Source organism: Podarcis melisellensis (assembly GCF_964234715.1).
Source record: "Podarcis melisellensis genome assembly, chromosome: 9".
NCBI classification, from domain to species: domain Eukaryota; kingdom Metazoa; phylum Chordata; class Lepidosauria; order Squamata; family Lacertidae; genus Podarcis; species Podarcis melisellensis.
In genome coordinates, this window is record NC_138541.1 from 12,104,528 (window position 1) to 12,123,215 (window position 18,688).

The window sequence follows — 18,688 nt, forward strand, 5'->3', positions numbered from 1 at the left end:
GTATTTTGCTTTCAGATGCCAGACTAACTTGTGATGGGTAAACATAAACCGTAAATTGTTAGTTCTGTTCTAGTGCCACGTGAGTTTTTACAGAAGTGTTTGTTTTTAGTTTTCCTCCTGGAGAAAATGGAAAAGCTAAACTAAATGAAAGCTGGGGGTCATTGTAGATAATTGGATGATCTAGCCATGAAGTTTTGTCTTGGAAATACCAAACCAAGTGGTCTCTAATGTCCGCATCATTGCACAGAAACACTCAGCCAGACACGAGGAAACATTGCATATGCCAACACAAGAATGTTTTCCTTTTCAAGGTCAATGCACATTATTGTTTCTGATGTAGAAGACTGCATTGGCACAGTCTCCCAGGTATTTGAATAGACTTGTAAATAGGTATCTTGGTTTCTCTCAGAAATGAATTACTAGTTCCCATAAATCTCTCTGGTTGTTGTTTTTGTTGTTTTTGTTTTGCAAAGAGAGTGTAGAGTTTTCCTGGAGTCTGTGTGTACATGCTTTCATCTCTCTCCACCAGGTTTTGGTTTCCAGCGCCACCTGCTTCTAGACGTCTTCTAAAAGTCTGGTAGTTGTTTTTCTCTTTGACATCTGGTGGGAGGGCGTTCCACAGGGCGCGTGCCACTACCGAGAAGGCCCTCTGCTTGGTTCCCTGTAACTTGGCTTCTCGCAGCAAGGGAACTTCCAGGCGCTGGACCTGGGCTGAATGATGGGGGTGGAGACTCTCCTTAAGGTATACTGGACCGAGGCCATTTAGGGCTTTAAAGGTCAGCACCAACACTTTGAATTGTGCTCGGAAACGTACTGGGAGCCAATGTAGGTCTTTCAAGACTGGTGTTATGTGGTCCTGGCGGCCAGTCCCAGTCACCAGTCTAGTTGCCGCATTCTGGATTAGTTGTAGTTTCTGGGTCACCTTCAAAGGTAGCCCCACATAGAGCACATTGCAGTAGTCCAGGCGAGAGATAACTAGACCATGCACCACTCTGGTGAGATAGTCCTATCCCATTTCTGATTTGACTCTGCAGTTTTCAACTATATTCTAAATTCTTTAAATTTTCCAGTGGTCATATTGCCCTTAAGATACACAATCCATAATGCTGGGGCCTTGACAATTTACTGATTGGGTTATCCCATAAGGCTATGCCAAATCATGGCTTAGGTAGATGCACAGGATCACAGAGAGGAGATGGTTGGTGCTTTGCTCTTCCTCTGGTCCTGCTGTAGTGGTGAGTTTAAGTCATGGTTTGGCTTAGCGTATCATTCAAACCTGGGCTTGTGGTTTGTCTTTGCTTCAAGCTCTAACCAAGGTTTGTTGCTTATTTACAGCTAATGCTTTGTCAAGAGAAAACAAAGAATGAGCCTAAGTTTCAATGACAGACCAAGTCAAACCAGCCTTTCAATATTTTTAAAATAAATCTCTTTCTGGGATTCTCCAGCAGGTGGCAGATGCCTGTCTAAGGAGCTGTTCTGAATGCCAACGCTCCTTGGGGTTCTTCCCTCTCGTTGGACATGTGCTTCCTCTAAGTGTGCCAAGATTATTTTCCTTCCTAAAGGAAAGTGTTTGGTACACTGTCTTTCCGCCTTTCATCCCCCTGAAATGGCAGTTGAAGTGGAAGGAGTGGGGAAGGAGAAAAGTACTAGGCCATCTCTGTGAAGTCAAGAAAATACTTCACGCTCATTTGGTGTTCCGGAGGCTGTTTTGTCACATCAAATATTTTTGATGCTCAAATTAAAAAGGCAGGCAGCTTTTTAGAGCAGCAATTGCTCAGGAAGCTTTGGTTTGTAAATAACCAGCAGCATGGATCAAGGAGCTGGTGGGAAATTTCAGGAGAAATGGCTTTCTGTTCTAGGTTGGATGGGTACCTACTCAGTAACCTTAAACAAACTGCTCTCTCATACACACTGTGTCTTTTTCTGTCTTGGAATTTGTCTGTCTGTTTAGCCTGTATCTTAAGCGAAGCATTTGCAACCCCTTGTAAACATATGTATGCCTTGGACCATTCTGGCATATAGCAATCACTGTGAAGTACTGTATCTTGGGGATCATTTTTCCACCTCCTACAGAGGTATCTACACTGTTGGTTTAGTGTTCTCATGAGTTACTGTTTTGTCTTTATAATCACATACGTTTCTGAACTGTAGCAGTCTGAAATCGTGTGCTCAGATCCTGCCCTTGTCTTGGACCTCTTTGCTGGACTTGGGGGGTCTAGTTTCCTGCTTACCATCTTGGAATCTCATCTAGACATAATTGAGTTTAAACTCTTTCAGTCCTTTGATGTAAGAACAGCACCTTAGTTACGCTAACTTGTTAATTGTCCATCTTCATTATGGTTCCTTACTCTGCAGATCTGAAGTTCTGTACATCCAGTATTTTGTTTCAGTTATCTAGTTGAATCTGGAAGCTCACAGGCACAATGGGAGATGCACTCCCTATTCTCTCTCTCTCTCTCTCTCTCTCTCTCTCTCTCTCTCTCTCTCTCTCCGCCCCCCCAGCATCTAATAATCAGAAGCATATTGCCCCTAAACATGAACGTTCTGTTTAGCAATCATGTTTAACAGCTGTTGACAAACAAATGGATTTTTAACATCCTTTCAGCACTGGGCCATATGCAGCCAAGGTACAGCCAAACTTGATTACCTGAAGGGTTATCAGTTAGTGTTGGCAGGAACCTGCAATGGCTGTTGACCCAAGATTCAATGTACCACTTGTAAAGGAGCTGTCCAAAGACTGAATCAATCACTAGCTTGGGTCAATGCTTGATATAGTAGTCCAAATTGGAATGAGAGGCAGTAGAAAGCAGTCTAATGTGTTGAGCCAGAAAGGCAAGGCCTAAACTAGACAGTTGTCCTCGTCATAGAGTGTCAATATACTGTCTTGAGATGGGACCCTGTTAGTGCTTGATGGGGACATATCGGGGGAACCAGTAATGCATATCAGGAGATGGCTCTGGTTTAAATTTCAACAGGTCCTGACAACTCACATTTCTTCCCTGCCCTTTTTAAAGCTAGCGGCCATCCCCACCTCTTGTGACAGGGAATGATATAACAAAATCCGCATTCATCTGTTACAGCACATTTTGGTTGCACCCATCCTAATTTGGCATGAGCAAAGTGAAGCCCCTTCTCACCACACAATTATTCAGTTTTGCACAATCCTGATTATGTCACGCAAGGTCATTTCACCAGATCCTGTTTGGGCAAATGGAATCTCCTTGGGGATCTTCATCTTTTCCCCTTATCTATTTTGCTTTGATATAATTTGTCTCCCCTCCCTTCTCATCAGTTAAGCTGTTCACATTCCCCCTCTTTTCTTCTATACATTTTTGAAGTTCCTTTGTTGTTCGTGTCTATCACCATCTGTTCTGTTGCTTTTGCCATGGAGGCCCACTGAATCAGCACACCCTGGGGCATCCCCTCTCAGTCCACTGACTCACACAGGGTGCTTTTTCTGGCAACATCGCCCCAGTTCTCCTGGGGAGGAAGGAGTGTCAGATGCAGCTGTGGTAGCTTCAGGATGAAAAATAGCTCAAGCTCTGAATCACGCAGTAGGAAGGGAAATACCAGCACGCTTGGGATGTGTAATTTTTATAGACGAAGCAGCAAAGACACACCTTTCTTATGTGTGCATGGATTTACGCAGCTGCTCATTAAAGCTGTCTTGAAAAATATACTGTTCCTTGAGCATACAGCTTTTACTGGTTATCATAAAAAGCAGATTTGACGCAACATCTTTCCACAGGCACATGTCCACATGAACCAGAGACCAAGAGAGAACTGCTGAACTCCTGTTCCCTTCAGATTCTACATCAGGTTCTTCACTCAGAATACGTTAGACAGCTTTCCATGTGCTTGGCTTCCCTTTGTAGTGATCGTTGCATTTGGCTTTTCGGAGCATCTTCTTTCTTTCTTTCTCTCTCTCTTTCTCTCTTCTCCTATACTTACTCACACACAGTGTTGGCCAATGCGGAGAACCAGCGTGGTGCGTTGATATAGCAATTGCTAGTCAGGTTCAAATTCCAGCTCAGCCACAAAACTCTCTGGGTGGCCTCAGGCAGTCACTATCCTGTAGCCTAAGCCAGGATGAAACAAAATGAGATTAAGCTGTTTTATAACGCCCTTTGAATCCTGAGGATAAAGTGGGGACAACATATAAGAAATAATCAAAGAGATAGTGGTTGATAAATCACTTTCCCCTAATTTAGGCAATGACTGTCAAATATCATTCAATTTTGTTTTTGCAAACAATTTTGGGGGAACTGGCCTTAGTCAGACCAGGAATTGTTTCCCAATACTCTGATCCTCATTACACACTGAATAGCCAAGCTGGGTTCTCTGAAATTCAGATGTTAATCTGACTTAATTCCTGTTTTAATACATGGGAGGGAGTGTTGGGGGATACAGATTGGTAATAGGAAGTAGCCTATTTTGTCTCCCACTGATTTCAATGTGGAGCAGCCCTCCTCCATAATTAACTGGTTTTGTTACAACCTTGTAAAAAATTAAAGCAAACCTGAGGATTTTAAAGTAAAATATGACATTAGGAGTTTAGAAAGAAGAAATCTGCAAACAGATTATTTCAATTTATGATGGGTGTAACCATACAAACCTAATTGTTAATATAATTATTATTTTCATTACGTTGAGAATGTTCTTTAAGTAGTTTTGAGAACTCACTTATTGCTAGAAGCAAAAAGAGGTATATTTATAGCACCCAGCCACATTTAAAAATGCATATCAAATCACATCATCAGAGAAGAACGTATGTATTAAAAATCCATTAAAATCATACAGTATATATAAAACTTTAAAAGTCAAATGTTACAAATTGTTGAAATGCAATGCAGTTCTAAGTACAATAACTGAATTATCACAATGCATAAAATACCACAATATATTTAAAGCACGTAAAAGGATCAAACTAAGAAACAAAGACACACAACTTATAAAACTTTTTTTATAGAAAAATCTGTGATGCCACTGAAAAACTAGAGATGCAAAGTATGTGCTTTAGTACTGCGTTAAGATTTTTCCCAGCAGGCTTTGGCCTCAACACTGCTCTTTTTGCCATGTGACAGTTGCCCATAGTTAATTCTTCTTCTTCTTCTTCTTCTTCTTCTTCTTCTTCTTCTTCTTCTTCTTCTTCTTCTTCTTCTTTGGCAATCACTTGTAGTCAAGTAAGATTGTCTTCCATGAACACGGTCTTACCAGCGAGTCCGTGAATGACTGTGCAGGTCAATTCTGGATCCACACGTCCTTCCGGGTTTCCGGGTGGGAGTTGATCATGGCGAGGGTTTGCCAAATGTGCCTTCCTTTTTATCCTTTTCCCCCTGAGTTTGTGCTTCTTCAAAGTCCACAACACCTTTGGTAAAGGCTGTTCTTCAGTTGGAGCGCTCGCAGGCCAGTGTTTCCCAGTTATCAGTGCTTATAATACATTTTTAAAGATTTGCCTTGAGAGTGTCTTTAAACCTCTTTTGTTGTCCACTGGCATTTTACTTCCCATTCTTAAGTTGGGAATAGAGTAGTTGCTTTGGAAGATGATAATAAGGCATCGGAACAACATGACCAGTCCGACAAAGTTGACGTTGAAGAATCATTTCTTCGACACTGGTTATCTTTGCTTCTTCCAGTAAAGATACTAGGGACACAGGTGGTGCTGTGGTCTAAACCACTGAGCCTCTTGGGCTTCCTGATCTGAAGATTGGCAGTTCAAATCCCCGTGACGGGGTAAGCTCCCGTTGCTCTGTCCCAGCTCCTGCCAACCTAGCAGTTTGAAAGCATGCCAGTGTGAGTAAATAAATAGGTACCGCAGCGGCGGGAAGGTAAACGGTGTTTCCATGCGCTCTGGCACTTGTCACAGTCCTCCGTGTGCCAGTAGTGGTTTAGTCACGCTGGCCACATGACTCGGAAAGCTGTCAGTGGACAAACACTGGCTCCCTTGGCCTGAAAGTGAGATGAGCGCTGTAACCCCAAAGTTGCCTTTGATTGGACTTAACCGTCTAGGGGTCCTTTACCTTTTTTTACCTTTGCTTCTTCCAGTACACTGACATTAGTTTGCATGTCTTCACAAGTGATGTGTAAAAGTTTTCCACCGTTGATGGAATCTTTTGAGGAATTGAAGATGGTGTTTATAAGTGGTCCATGTTTCTCAAGCATACAGTAAAGTTGGTAGTACAGTTGTACCTCGGGTTACAGACGCTTCAGGTTACAGACGCTTACAGAAATAGTACCTCGGGTTAAGAACTTTGCTTCAGGATGAGAACAGAAATTGCGCAGCCGCAGTGGGAGGCCCCATTAGCTAAAGTGGTACCTCAGGTTAAGAACAGTTTCAGATTAAGAACGGACCTCCAGAACGAATTAAGTTCTTAACCTGAGGTTCCACTGTACAATGTCTTTGGTCCCAGCACTGCTCTTTTTGCCACGTGACAATTGCCCTTAGTTAATAAATAATTGTCACTTAAGAAATGAAGACTGAAGGACTTCCGGGTCGGCGCCATCGCCGAATGGCGGGCTCCCTCCGAGCTCCGGAGGGAGCCTGCTCGGCAGGGGCTGGGTCCTACCGCACCGGCGATGCGGGGACCCTCAAAAACCACGGCCAGAGTGAGGCCGTGGACATGGAGACTCGGCTGGCACCGTTAGCGCCCTCCCGGCTCGTGAAGGAGCCTTTTTAAAGGCTACGGATCGGGCGCCGGGGAGAAGCGTGGTGCTTTGAGTTCTCTGCTATCCCTGCCGAGCGCAGCCGCATGCCATCCGGCGGAGAGCGCTGACTTCTTCTATTGAAAATTTGGACCTAAAAGAAGAACCCGTGAGTAATTGGATTATGGATTTAAAAAGAGGGATAAATTTTTAAAATCTGGAGCGAACGGGGGAGGTGGAAAAAAGGAAGTCAGCCTACCCCTTAATTGTAGAAGAGCCAAAACAAAGGACTTAACGACTAAGATCGAGCGTATCTCTATCTTCATGAATTAGCAACTTTGCGAGGGAAAATTATAAGACTGTGCTGGAGGAGAAAAGTGGAATTTGTATTAAAAAAACAACCCCCCCCCCGGAATCCCTGGAGTGATCCGCGAAACTACCTGGGGAAGAGCATCGGGAGTTTTGACAGCTGTCAAAGGCTGTCAAAACGGAAGAATAAAGCAGGGACTTTGCTTTGAGGACTTTGCCGGTTACATTTGTTTTAAATTGTATACAAATTGTTTCAAATAAGGATTTACAAACTATTTGGACTAATGGATTTGATCTGGAAGGGAACTTAGTTATTGCGATCCACCTAGAGGAGCTGAGCGACATTGCATGTGTTTTTCTTAGGAAACCTGAACAGTTGTAACTTTTAATCTCTTGGGAACTGCAGAAATGGAACATTGTTTTGTCTACAGAGGGCTACAAACTACAGGAAACAATGGATTCTTTAGTTGGAAAACGAAAGGGACATGACATAATGTTTTGCTTCTGAATAACAAGCCTCTGCAGAAAATAAGAAGGTCATGGAAAAAGAACATTTTTGCGGGAAAACAGGGAAACAGAAGGAGGAGAGAGAATGACAAGAATATGGAAACATCATGAACTGGACAGAATTGGGAACATTTGGGACATCCAGATTTGACAAGCTTATGGAAATTAAATGGGAGTTTCTTACTCCTGGATATAAAAATCTGGATAGAAAAAATGGGCCCCTTTTTGAGACAGACTCCTTCCAAGATTGGACATTTGTAATTAAATATGACTGGCAAACTACTAGAGGGATATGGATTAAGCGGGTAGGAACTTCAGGAAGACATTAGGATGAAGGGATAGAAGGAACACAACAGAGAAAGGGGGGAGGGAAATTTGGAATCCAAAGGTTGTAAAATTATTTTTTTATCTTTATATCTTTTTTTCTTTTTTTATAAAATTTTGAAAGGGGGAACTCGTGGAAGGGAAAAAATCGATCTTAGGGGATGGGAATTTGGAAAAATTGGGTTATTGATGTTAAGTGAGTCATGGGATAAAAACTTGTTGAATTTAATTGCTTATTCGGAAGATTTGGAACGCAATTGGGGGCGGGAAGGGGAAGTCCTGGCTTTGGTTTTGGAAGAAAGTGTATGAATTGGATCTAATTTGTTTTTAATTTGGAAAATCTTAATAAAAATTATATTAAAAAAAAAAAAGAAATGAAGACTGAAAAGCTTTGGAATTTGAGAGCGCAAGAGTCCACAATCTGCAGCCTGTCAATGTTGCAGCAAAGTTAGAGGGGTCATTTTGTCTCGGCTATACCTTCTAGCAACTTCATTGCATCAGGGCTTTGCCGTCACTGAGGTGGCAAACCTGTCGCTGTGCTGCTCCACTCCAGACTGAGTGTTCCTCCATAACAGAGGGGAGAATCTACCTGTCCTAAGAAAACTAGCACTTTCTCAAGGAGAAGACTGGGCCAGAACACTTGTTCTCATGCAAGATTTCCACACAGAGGTGTTAAAAATAAAAATAAAAAAAATGGAGAAGCTTTCTGTAAGCCACCACTCTGAAGTGTTACAGCCCCAAAGTGACACCTCTGAAAACTTGAACCATGCACCATTACATATTTTGTGGAGCTTGTAAGAAAATTTGAAATCACTTGTTAACCAGAGACCCATTGCCCATTAATTTTTATTTCTCTACAAATACTGAAGTAAAAGAGAGAACCTGCCACAAGAGTATAATAACAGAGGCATCTTCTTTGAGGACATGCAAGTGTTTTTTTTTGAAGGACGCTTTTATAGCCCCATGCAGAATGATGGGCTATGTTCCAATGTTCAGTACGTGATTAAAAAATATGTCCTCTGACTCTGAGGGAGCTAAAGCTTTGTTTTCCTTCCCCCTCCCCTTTTACTCTCTGAGTCAGTCTTTCATTGTGGCATCATTAAACTTTCCTCCATGTGGACAAAACTCCAGGCACAGAAGGAGGATAGTGTAAGATGCAGATCCGTGTAAACGAAAACGAATTAACAAAAACAGATTGGGCCATGGTCCATTTAGCAAGGCGCTGAAGCACATAAATGGGTGTATCTAATGTTTCCCTAGTCATCTCTGTGGAGAATCTGCAAGACTTTTTATTTATAACCCCCCTAAAAATAATAATAAAAATTATCTGGAGTGATGGTTTTGACCCAGATGTCTCAGGGCTTGAATTGAGACAGGACACACTGGAAAGAAAAGTTAATTGGGGCAGCCTTATTGAATTTTCTTCCCTGTGTGTGTGTGTGTGTTCATTAGCAAGTTGAAACCATGATGGAAGGGGCTAATGGACAAAATGTCCCCACACAGAAATGACCATTTTGACTAAGCTGTACTGTGTTTATTTCAAATATAAGATTTTGCACATTGAAACTACATGCCAGAGTTCTTGCGGTAATTGTTACCTATATTCTGACTCTTGCACTACACTTCCAGCAGATGTAGGTGTGAACTCCACTTGCAGACAGGTGATGTGAGGACCCTAGCCTTTCATTCCTCCTGTCCCACATAGTCCATATTTCCTGCAAAACAAAACAAAAGCTACTTGTAGCATCCTCTCCTCTTTCCTCCCTTTCCTCCAGCCTTTCTTTCCACAAGAGTCTGATTATCCCTGAATTTTCTTTTCTCCCGTTGGCTAATTTTCCTATCTTGAGAATGAGGGCTCGGGAAAGAACAAATTAAGTAAGTCCCAGCCTCTTGGGTTTAATAGAAGAGGAGATATAATCAGGCATGCTGATCCCTTCCTTCCTGTTCTGTAATTAGGGGCGCTTAGTGCTTATGGAATTACTGTGTGCAATTGCATAAAAACAAAGTCACTCAACGTGAGGTGCCGGATTGTACTAAGGAAAGAGCAGTGTTGATGGAGAACTAATATTTTCCTTTAGATAAGAGAACTACACCTGTAAACCCGGAAGGTGTAGATGGAACATGAACTGCAGTAATATAAAGGCAGATTAGAACCTACTTTTATGGCTAAACTCAGTTACAGTTTAATAGAGATGGGGGCTTCGTCATTGCTGCACCCCATGACTGGTACATATGTCATGAATACGCTCAGGCCAAGGTGTTACTGCCAGTGGAAGAGTATGTTCTTTATACTTTTGCCAGCATTCCAAAAGGGATGTGTAGGAAAGAATTACCTAGACAGGTAATTCTTAGTTGCTTTCTTAGTTCAGTGCAGAAATCCCCCACCGCTGAAGAGACAAGCCACAGTGAAGTTCCAGATGAGGCTTGTCTCTATGATAATCAAGCTGCTGCATCACAGCACAGAGCCCTACCGTGTGTGCCTAATTACTACAATTCTCTCATCCGAGGAGAATATAGATTACAAGCTCAGCACAATTAGTGAAGCATCAAATTTTTCTTTGCAAGTAACATGTTTGGGCAGCCTTATCACGTATCAGTGGTGAACAGTGGTCGCTCTCCACATCAGGAATACTGTCACCACAAATTCAATTTTTCTTCTTAAGTTAAAAAGCAGATGATCCCATTCTAGCACTGCTTAACATATAGGCTCTATATTTTAGATGAATCAGTGGACTCCTGGGTGTTCTAGATCTTCTTTTATTCATCCCATGCTTTTCATTCATCCCAATACACAAGCACAATTTAAAGTGTTGGTGCTGACCTTTAAAGCCCTAAACGGCCCTGGTCCTGTATACCAGAAGGAGCGTCTCCACCCCCATTGTTCAGCCTGGACACTGAGGTCCAGCGCCGAGGGCCTTCTGGCGGTTCCCTCATTGCGAGAAGTGAGGTTACAGGGAACCAGACAGAGGGCCTTCTCGGTAGTGGCGCCCGCCCTGTGGAATGCCCTCCCTTCAGATGTGAAGGAAATAAGCAGCTATCCAATCTTTAAAAGACATCTGAAGGCAGCCCTGTTTAGGGAAGTTTTTAATATTTAATGCTGTATTGTTTTTAGCACTCGATTGGGAGCCGCCCGGAGTGGCTGGGGAAACTCAGCCAGATGGGCGCGGTATAAATAATAATAAGTTGTTGTTGTTATCTCCCAGTCTCTGTGTATGTGTGCTGCTTTCAGGGCTTATCACATCAGTCTAATTCCAGGCTAACGAGATACTTTGCCAAGCTGGTTCATCTAGTGCCAAAGGTCCCGTCGTGCCCCATGGTCAGAAATGCCCCAGAGCTATTCCTGCTACAAAAAAAAATAAATCCTTGTAATGTCTTTCTATCAAATTCATAAGTGCCCAAAGCCACGCAGGAGGCCAGAGTTTTGCTGGCACAGGCACATAGTGGCTGCAGCAGGTGCAGGGAGAGCAAGAAGAATGGACACAGGAGACTGGTACAGTGGTACCTCGCAAGACGAATGCCTCGTAAGACGAAAAACTCGCAAGACGAAAGAGTTTTTCATTTTTTGAGTTGCTTCGCAAGATGAATTTCCCTATGGGCTTGCTTCGCAAGACGAAAATGTCTTGTAAGTTTGTTTCCTTTTTTGAGCCTTTTTTGAGGTTTTTGAAGACTTTGGTGATTTTTGAAACTTTTCCAAAACTTCTTTTGCAGCCATTTGGTAAGTTAAACTTTAAAAACTTTTTTTGGGGGGGGGGTTTGGATTTTGGGTTGGAATCCGTGCTTCGCAAGACAAAAAATTCGCAAGACGAAAAAACTCGCAGAACGAATTAATTTCGTCTTGCGAGGTACCACTGTATTGTGTTGAATTAGAACACAACTTTATTGATTCCAGGAAAGAATAGGTTTGGCTAAGGCTTTGGGCATGTATCCTTCATGAGGCAGCCTGTCCGCCACCTAACAGGAACCTGGTGGGGTTGACCTTGTGTTTGGGAATGACCCCCGACATGGATTGGGTGCCACAACACCATACAGGCCACCATTGGGTGAGGTGTGTTGACCCATCAGCCCCCCTATGGACTCCTGGACAGAGTTACCCCTTCTGGACAGAGATACCCCTCCTGGACCCCTCTATTAGGGTAACTCCATGGCTAAGGCCCAGTGCCTTATCTGCCCAAGTTGTGGTGGTTGTTATGAGGTAGCCAAAAACCTGCAAGCCAGCCAGTTTGCTTGCAGGAAAAAATTCCTCCCTGATCCAAATACTGCAACCAAGTAAACCATAGCAAGGTCCATAGGCCACATGCCCGCTCCCCCATTGTAGGTGACACTAACACACCTGGGTAATCCAGTGATGAACATTCCTGCTACCCAAAAACCTTTTAATGTCTCTCTTGCCAGTGCCCAAAGACATGCCAGGAGGCCTTGTTTTTGTTAGAAAAATCACTGTTAGAAAGCTTACAGCTATGATGAACATACATTTCGAATGGGATTTCAGAGATCCATTAATTGGCCATTAATGTCTAGTATCAAAAGCAGTACCAGAAATGAATTATGTGTTTTGCTGGAGCTCCAAATCCAGTAATGAATGTGGATAAAATGTTTTATCTAATACTGCAAGTATTTTACTGGTACTTTAAAATCTGTCCATTGCGTTATAGCAATTACGGGCCAAGCTGCAGAGGCCGAGAACTTCAGAATTGTGTGTGTGTATGATAAATCTCTCCCAGATATTTCCAACAATGATAAATCCATTTTAATCTGTTCAGTGTCTATATTTTATTCCGTTTTTCAGACAATTATTGTCGAGGGAGCGATATGTCCTGCTAGTAAACTTACAAACTAAAAAGATAAGGTGCACATTGGAGCAGGAGGAGTAGGGGAAAGTAAAGGAGGGCAATCAGAACCTATAAACATTTATAACCCACTCGGACCACTGATGTTCATGCTTGAAAAGCAATTAGTAGCTGATGGATGGGGCCAGAGTACCTTCCCATCTGCAGCCCCAGGGCAACAGGGAAGGGGAGCAAAGTGTTCTTTCTAGCCCGGTGGTGGAGAAGCAAGATCTTTCCAAGTGATGCTTTTCAAGTCAACGGAGCGAGCCCAATGGGTCTACTTTGTGCCGTGATGATCTTCCTAGGAAACAGGGGATGGAGACTCCTGGTGGCCCTTGGTCTCTTGTCCAGTGGCAGAGATCAGATGTGCTGCCCTCCAGCTCTGCAGCCCTAGAGCAACTGTGCATCACTTTTCAGCCAGATTAAAAAAAGGCTCCCACAGTGACTTGTATATTGATGGTCCCTGTTCTCAGGTTTATAATCTAAAAGACATGACACAAATGGAAAGGGAATAAAGAAAGAGGAGGAAAAAAGACTTGGGCACTAGTTACAGAGCTTTGTAAAAAACCATCCAGAATTTAAAGCGAGCTTTGTGTGATCTGTCCTTTAACTGAGCACTTGTAGACTTGGTTTTGTGACTGCTTATAGTGGTACCTCGGGTTACATCTGCTTCAGGTTACATAGGTTTCAGGTTACAGGCTCCACTAACCCAGAAATAGTACCTCAGGTTAAGAACTTTGCTTCAGGATGAGAACAGAAATCGTGCTCCGGTGGCACGGCGGCAGCAGAAAGCCCCATTAGCTAAAATGGTGCTTCAGGTTAAGAACAGTTTCAGGTTAAGAACGGACCTCCAGAACAAATTAAGTACTTAACCCAAGGTACCACTGTATTTCCTAACTATGCAAAATATAACATTTTAACCTTAACAAATAAAACCTCTTTGTTCTCTGCTGTATTTATATATACCGTATTTTTCGCTCTATAATACGCACCCGACCATAACATGCACATAGTTTTTAGAGGAAAACAAGAAAAAAAATATTCTAAACGAAACCGTGGATGTATGATTTTTGTGGTTCATGCTGTGGCCACAGACATGTGATCTGACGGTGAGTTTGGGGTAGCCCAATGCAAAAATCCTGAGGATCCATGTGGATCCATGCTTTGTAACCACGTTTTTGCACCACTGTGGCCCCAGGCTACAGTGGGTGCGTTGTTTTTTTTTGGGTGTAAGCTGTAGCCATGGACATGCTATGTGATCTGATGGTGAATTTGGGGTGACCCAGTGCAAAAATCCTGAGGATCCATATGGATCCGTGCTTTGTAACCAGGCTCTCTGTCCCTCTCTTCTCCCCACTAAGTGGCTCTTCTCCCGCTTTGCTGTTTCAAAGTGAGCAAAGCGAGCCACGGAGGAGGGAAGGAAGGGGAACCTTGGATCCTCTGCTCACGACTGCAGCAGATCCCCCCGCCATCCGTAGGCATTTGCTCCATAACACGCACAGACATTTCCCCTTACTTTCTAGGAGGAAAAAAGTGAGTGTTATGGAGCAAAAAATACGGTATATTTCAATACTAATAATTTTTTAGAAAAGGGATATTTTTATTTCAGGGATGTAAGCCTAAGTAGATATAATTGAAATGAGTGCATGCTCTTCCCTCTTCTTCCAATTCCTTCTCCTTCCTCTGTGACTTGCCTTGTTGTTGAATTTTAGATTGTAACCTCTTTGGGGCAGGGACCTGCTGCCTTGTATTCTATAAAGCACCGTGCATTCTGAATTGAATGGATCCATGTGCATAATAATAAATGTATAGCTCGATTTTGTGCAGAAATAAATCCCATCAAATTCAGTTGTACTGATTCCCACTACTTTTCGTTCCCTGACTGTAAAAGAGAGAGAGAGAGAAATCATTGTCAGCAGCTGGTAATGGATACAACATAATGTACACTAAATGGTGGGATTGATAGACAAGCATGTCCTCTCCAGCAGAACTCCCAGACTTTGGAAGCAATGGTTGTCAATGCCTGTGTATTTTCTTGACAGGAGATACCATGCCGTACAATGGCTGTGTTTGTTTTTGGCCTATGGGCCTGGGACTCCCTGTGTCGACGGGACCTTGTTCAGCAGAGGGAATAATAAGGTGGTCAGTCATGCAACCAAAAGATCAGATTCAACGTTGAAACCAAAGATAAATTCCCAGCACTATTCTCTTTCAGCTTCGTGTAAAAAAAGGGGAAAAAATATCATTTCACTTTGCCCAAACGTATGCCCTTGAGAGGTTGGAAAGTTTGCCTGAAAAGGCAGACTTGGAAGCAAACTCATGCTGCCAACCTCTCAGTTTAATTAATTAGACAATGAGTGCAAAACAGTCGTGTCAGGAATGGGGCTTCCGTTATTTCAGTGAAATTGCATTTTGAAGATAATTCACACCTGGGTCTCTCTTTTTGGTAGTGTGTGATGGACTGGGATTCGGACTCGGAGGCTGAACCTGAGGAATCCCAGCCTGCACAGGAGTCCCTGCCTCCAGAACCAGCTGAGCCGGGGCTGGGGCTTGAGCCTGAAGGGTCCTCACCTGTGCTGGATCCTCAGGTGCAGGCACCATCTGAGTCTGCTCTGGCTCCTGAAGTGATGGAGGACCCATTGCCTGCAGGTGCCCCACTCTCAGCCCCGTCAGGGGAAGCTGAGGTTGCCTCTGGGTCCGGTAACCCTCCAGCCTCTCCTGAGCTGCAGAGGCTCAGGGCAGAGAGGCGGAGGGAACTAAGTTCCTGCAGGAGGAGTGCTTGCCTCCAGGCCAGGAGAGGTGAGTCACCTGTGGACCAGGGCCGCCCTATGCCTCGGGGCAAATAAAAACCTGCCAGCCCCAGTCCCAGGTTGTGGGAGCAACATTGTTGGTAGCCTGTTCCTGCCTGCACCCTGTCCTGCTCTTCTGCCAGAGTTCCTGACCCCACCCAACTCCCTTGGACTCAGCTTTGACGGACAGCCTCCATACCACACAATCAACCTCAGACTGGACTCGGACCTCGCCTCTCGGTTAGCCCCCGGGACCAGCACACTCATGCTGCCAACCTCTCAGTTTAATTAATTAGACAATGAGTGCAAAACAGTCGTGTCAGGAATGGGGCTTCCGTTATTTCAGCGAAATTACATTTTGAAGATAATTCACATCTGGGTCTCTTTTGGGTAGCGGCATGGTGAATTTGCATCTCCTCTCTCGATCCGTTAATGAGACCTCATCCTGGCAGGTACTGCATTGCTGTTTCCCCAGTGTTCACATGAGACCACTAATTAAATTTCCTGGTTTCCAGTGATTCTGAAACTTGCAGGCAACTCCCTGTTTTGCTGCGGAGGCAGATGTGTTGAGAGTGCCTACTGGATGGTGGCATTTCTGATAAGTTAGTCCCTCCCCGGCCACAAAATTTTGCATGACTGCACTCCCAATTGTTGTTCTCCTGTTGTTGCTGTTGGCACCCGCCTGTCTTGGGAGACAATGGAAGAGTGTGCCTTCGGGGGTAAAGTCAAACCATTGGAGAGTTACAGCACCTGCTGTGGTTGTAGAGACCGATACAGAAGAGACATGTTCTGTTGCAGCTGGGCAGATGAAGGCGTCCGGTTATGCTGCTGCAGATGCACCATGGTGTTTCGTCTCTCTGTGCTCTTCCCAGCAGTCACTTGTCCTCTGGTCACTGCTGGCACAACGTGACTGACGTGTATTGTGACTACAATACAGTGGTACCTCGGTTTTCGAACAGCTTAGTTCACAAACAGCTTGGAACCCGAATCTGCAAAACCGGAAGTAGGTGTTCCGGTTTTCGAACTTTATTTCGGAAGCCGAACATGCTCTGTTTTGAGTCCCCCTGTTTCCTGTTGCGCTGCTAATTTGCGTCCCCAGTGTTTCCTGTTTTGCTGCTAATTTGAGCCCTCCCATTGTAATTCAAGCCTTCCGTTTCCCATTGCAGTGTTGTAAGGTGATATTTGGAGCTTATATTTGGTGCTTTTGTTTTTGCTATTTGCATTTTTTGTTTTGAGGCTTTTTCAGTTAATTTGTTTTTGTGACTGTGTGGATCCCAGTTCAGCTATTGATTGATTGATTGATTGATTGATTGTGTAACTGCAGACATGGATAAAAAAAACCCATCCAAACAATGACTATCATCCTTGCAGGGAAGAAGAAAAATTAATTTTAATTTTTATCATCTACAATACTGTCTTATTTATTTTATAGTACAGTACATTGATTATTGCTTTCATTTTATGGATTAATGGTCTTGTTAGATAGTAAAATTCATGTTAAATTTTTGTTTTAGGGGTTGTTTTTAAAAGTGTGGAACGGATTAATCTGTTTTGCTTTACTTTCTATGGGAAAGTGCGCCTTGATTTTAGAACGTTTTGGTTTTGGAATAGATTTCTGGTATGGATTAAGTTTGAGAACCAAGGTACCACTGTAATAGCAAATAGTTTCCCAGTGATGTATTCAATCTATGTCAAAGGTGATCAAACTGGATTTGTGAAAGGAAGGTTCTTAAATGATAATATAAGAAGAGCAGTAATTTAATTTATGAAAACTCAACCACCTATTTTTACATTTTTAGACCCTGAGAAGACAAATTTTTGGTTGGAAAGAACATTTCTGTTTAATGTTAAACTAATTCTGTATCAGTGAGGACTTTCAGGATTGGGTAATGATAAGTTGTCAAAACGCAACTTAATATTAATAAAATCTATATAGGGAAATAAATAGGTATATTTAGGGAGAAGAACCAGGCAAGGGTGTTCCGTGTCATCTGTTCCCTTTGTTATCTTTACTTAAAGCCTGGATTAGTGATTAGGAAATATCTTGATACAAAAGGAATAAAATTGGCAAATGAAAAAAATAATGTTTTGCTATAAGCAGATGACGTCACGTCAAGCATTTCCGATGCAATGTATCCATTGAGCAAATGATAAGTGTAATGCACAGTGATTCCATTTGTGGACTTGGTCTACAGCAGAGGAAGCCTCTGAAATCTCATCCCCAAAACTCGTTTCTGCTTTTGCTTCTTCTGAACGTTCATCTTTATTTGCTTGCTTTCCCCATTAGAACAAAATCTCTGTGTCCTTTTTTGCTAAGATTTTAATATTTTTTCAGATATTTCAAAAGTTAAACTGGTGACCCAGGGTTAAGTGGAACAACACTTTTCATTCTAGATTGCTGCTGTTGCGTGTGGTTCCTTCCAACTTTGCATTTGGGTGTGCTATTCTGTGTTACGTTACAGTGGATTATTATTAATTTTTATTTGAAAACTTGGTATTAATCTTATCTAGAAAATTCTCTCTTTGGAGGTTTTTTAAGCAGAGGTTGGGTGACCATCTGTCATGGATGCTTTACCTGAGATTCCTGCATTGCAGAGGGATGGTCTAGATCAGGGGTCAGCAAACTTTTCCAGCCTTGGGCCACTGTTGCTCAGACCTTGGGGGGGGGGCGGACTATATTTTGAAGAAAAAAATGAATTAATTCCTATGCCCCACAAATAACCCAGAGATGCATTTTAAATAAAAGCACACATTCTACTCATGTAAAAACATGCTGATTCCCGGACTATCCGCGGGCCAGATTTAGAAGGTGATTGGGCCGGATCTGGCCCCCGGGCCTTAGGTTGCCTACCTATGGTCTAGATGACCTTTGTGGTCCTTTGGAACCATACAATTCTATGATTCACTTTGAATAAGAGAAGAAGATGCAGCAGTTGACTATGGAAGGCTCTGTCACAGTGCAAACAATCAAACTCTGGTCCTCCGCTGTTGTGGATTTTAGAACTTCCAGTCTGGTGGGCAGTTCCTACCTAAGCCATACTCTTAGAGATGGGATTATGCTGTTAAATCTTAAATGCAGCTGCTTTCTATCCTAGATGTTTTGCTTGCTTTTTTTATGGACGTGGGAGTGGTGGAACACCAGGATTATCTTTGTCAGAGGAGACTGTGTTGGAATGTCTTGTGGGAAGGAATGCACTTCCTTTCTCATGTCGCACTGCTTTAACTGCTGAAACATCATCCCTCCAAAAGCATCCAAGAGGCCTGAAGTCAACACTGAGCATTCTGTATTCT

The 18,688-nt window shown here is 43.0% G+C and overlaps 1 protein-coding gene across 3 annotated transcripts in view; it reads left to right on the forward strand.

The window, feature by feature from the left end:
* Positions 1-18,688, forward strand: part of CFAP299 (cilia and flagella associated protein 299) — a 351,971-nt gene that overhangs the window by 141,927 nt on the left and 191,356 nt on the right. The gene's annotated exons all lie outside the window — the stretch shown is intronic.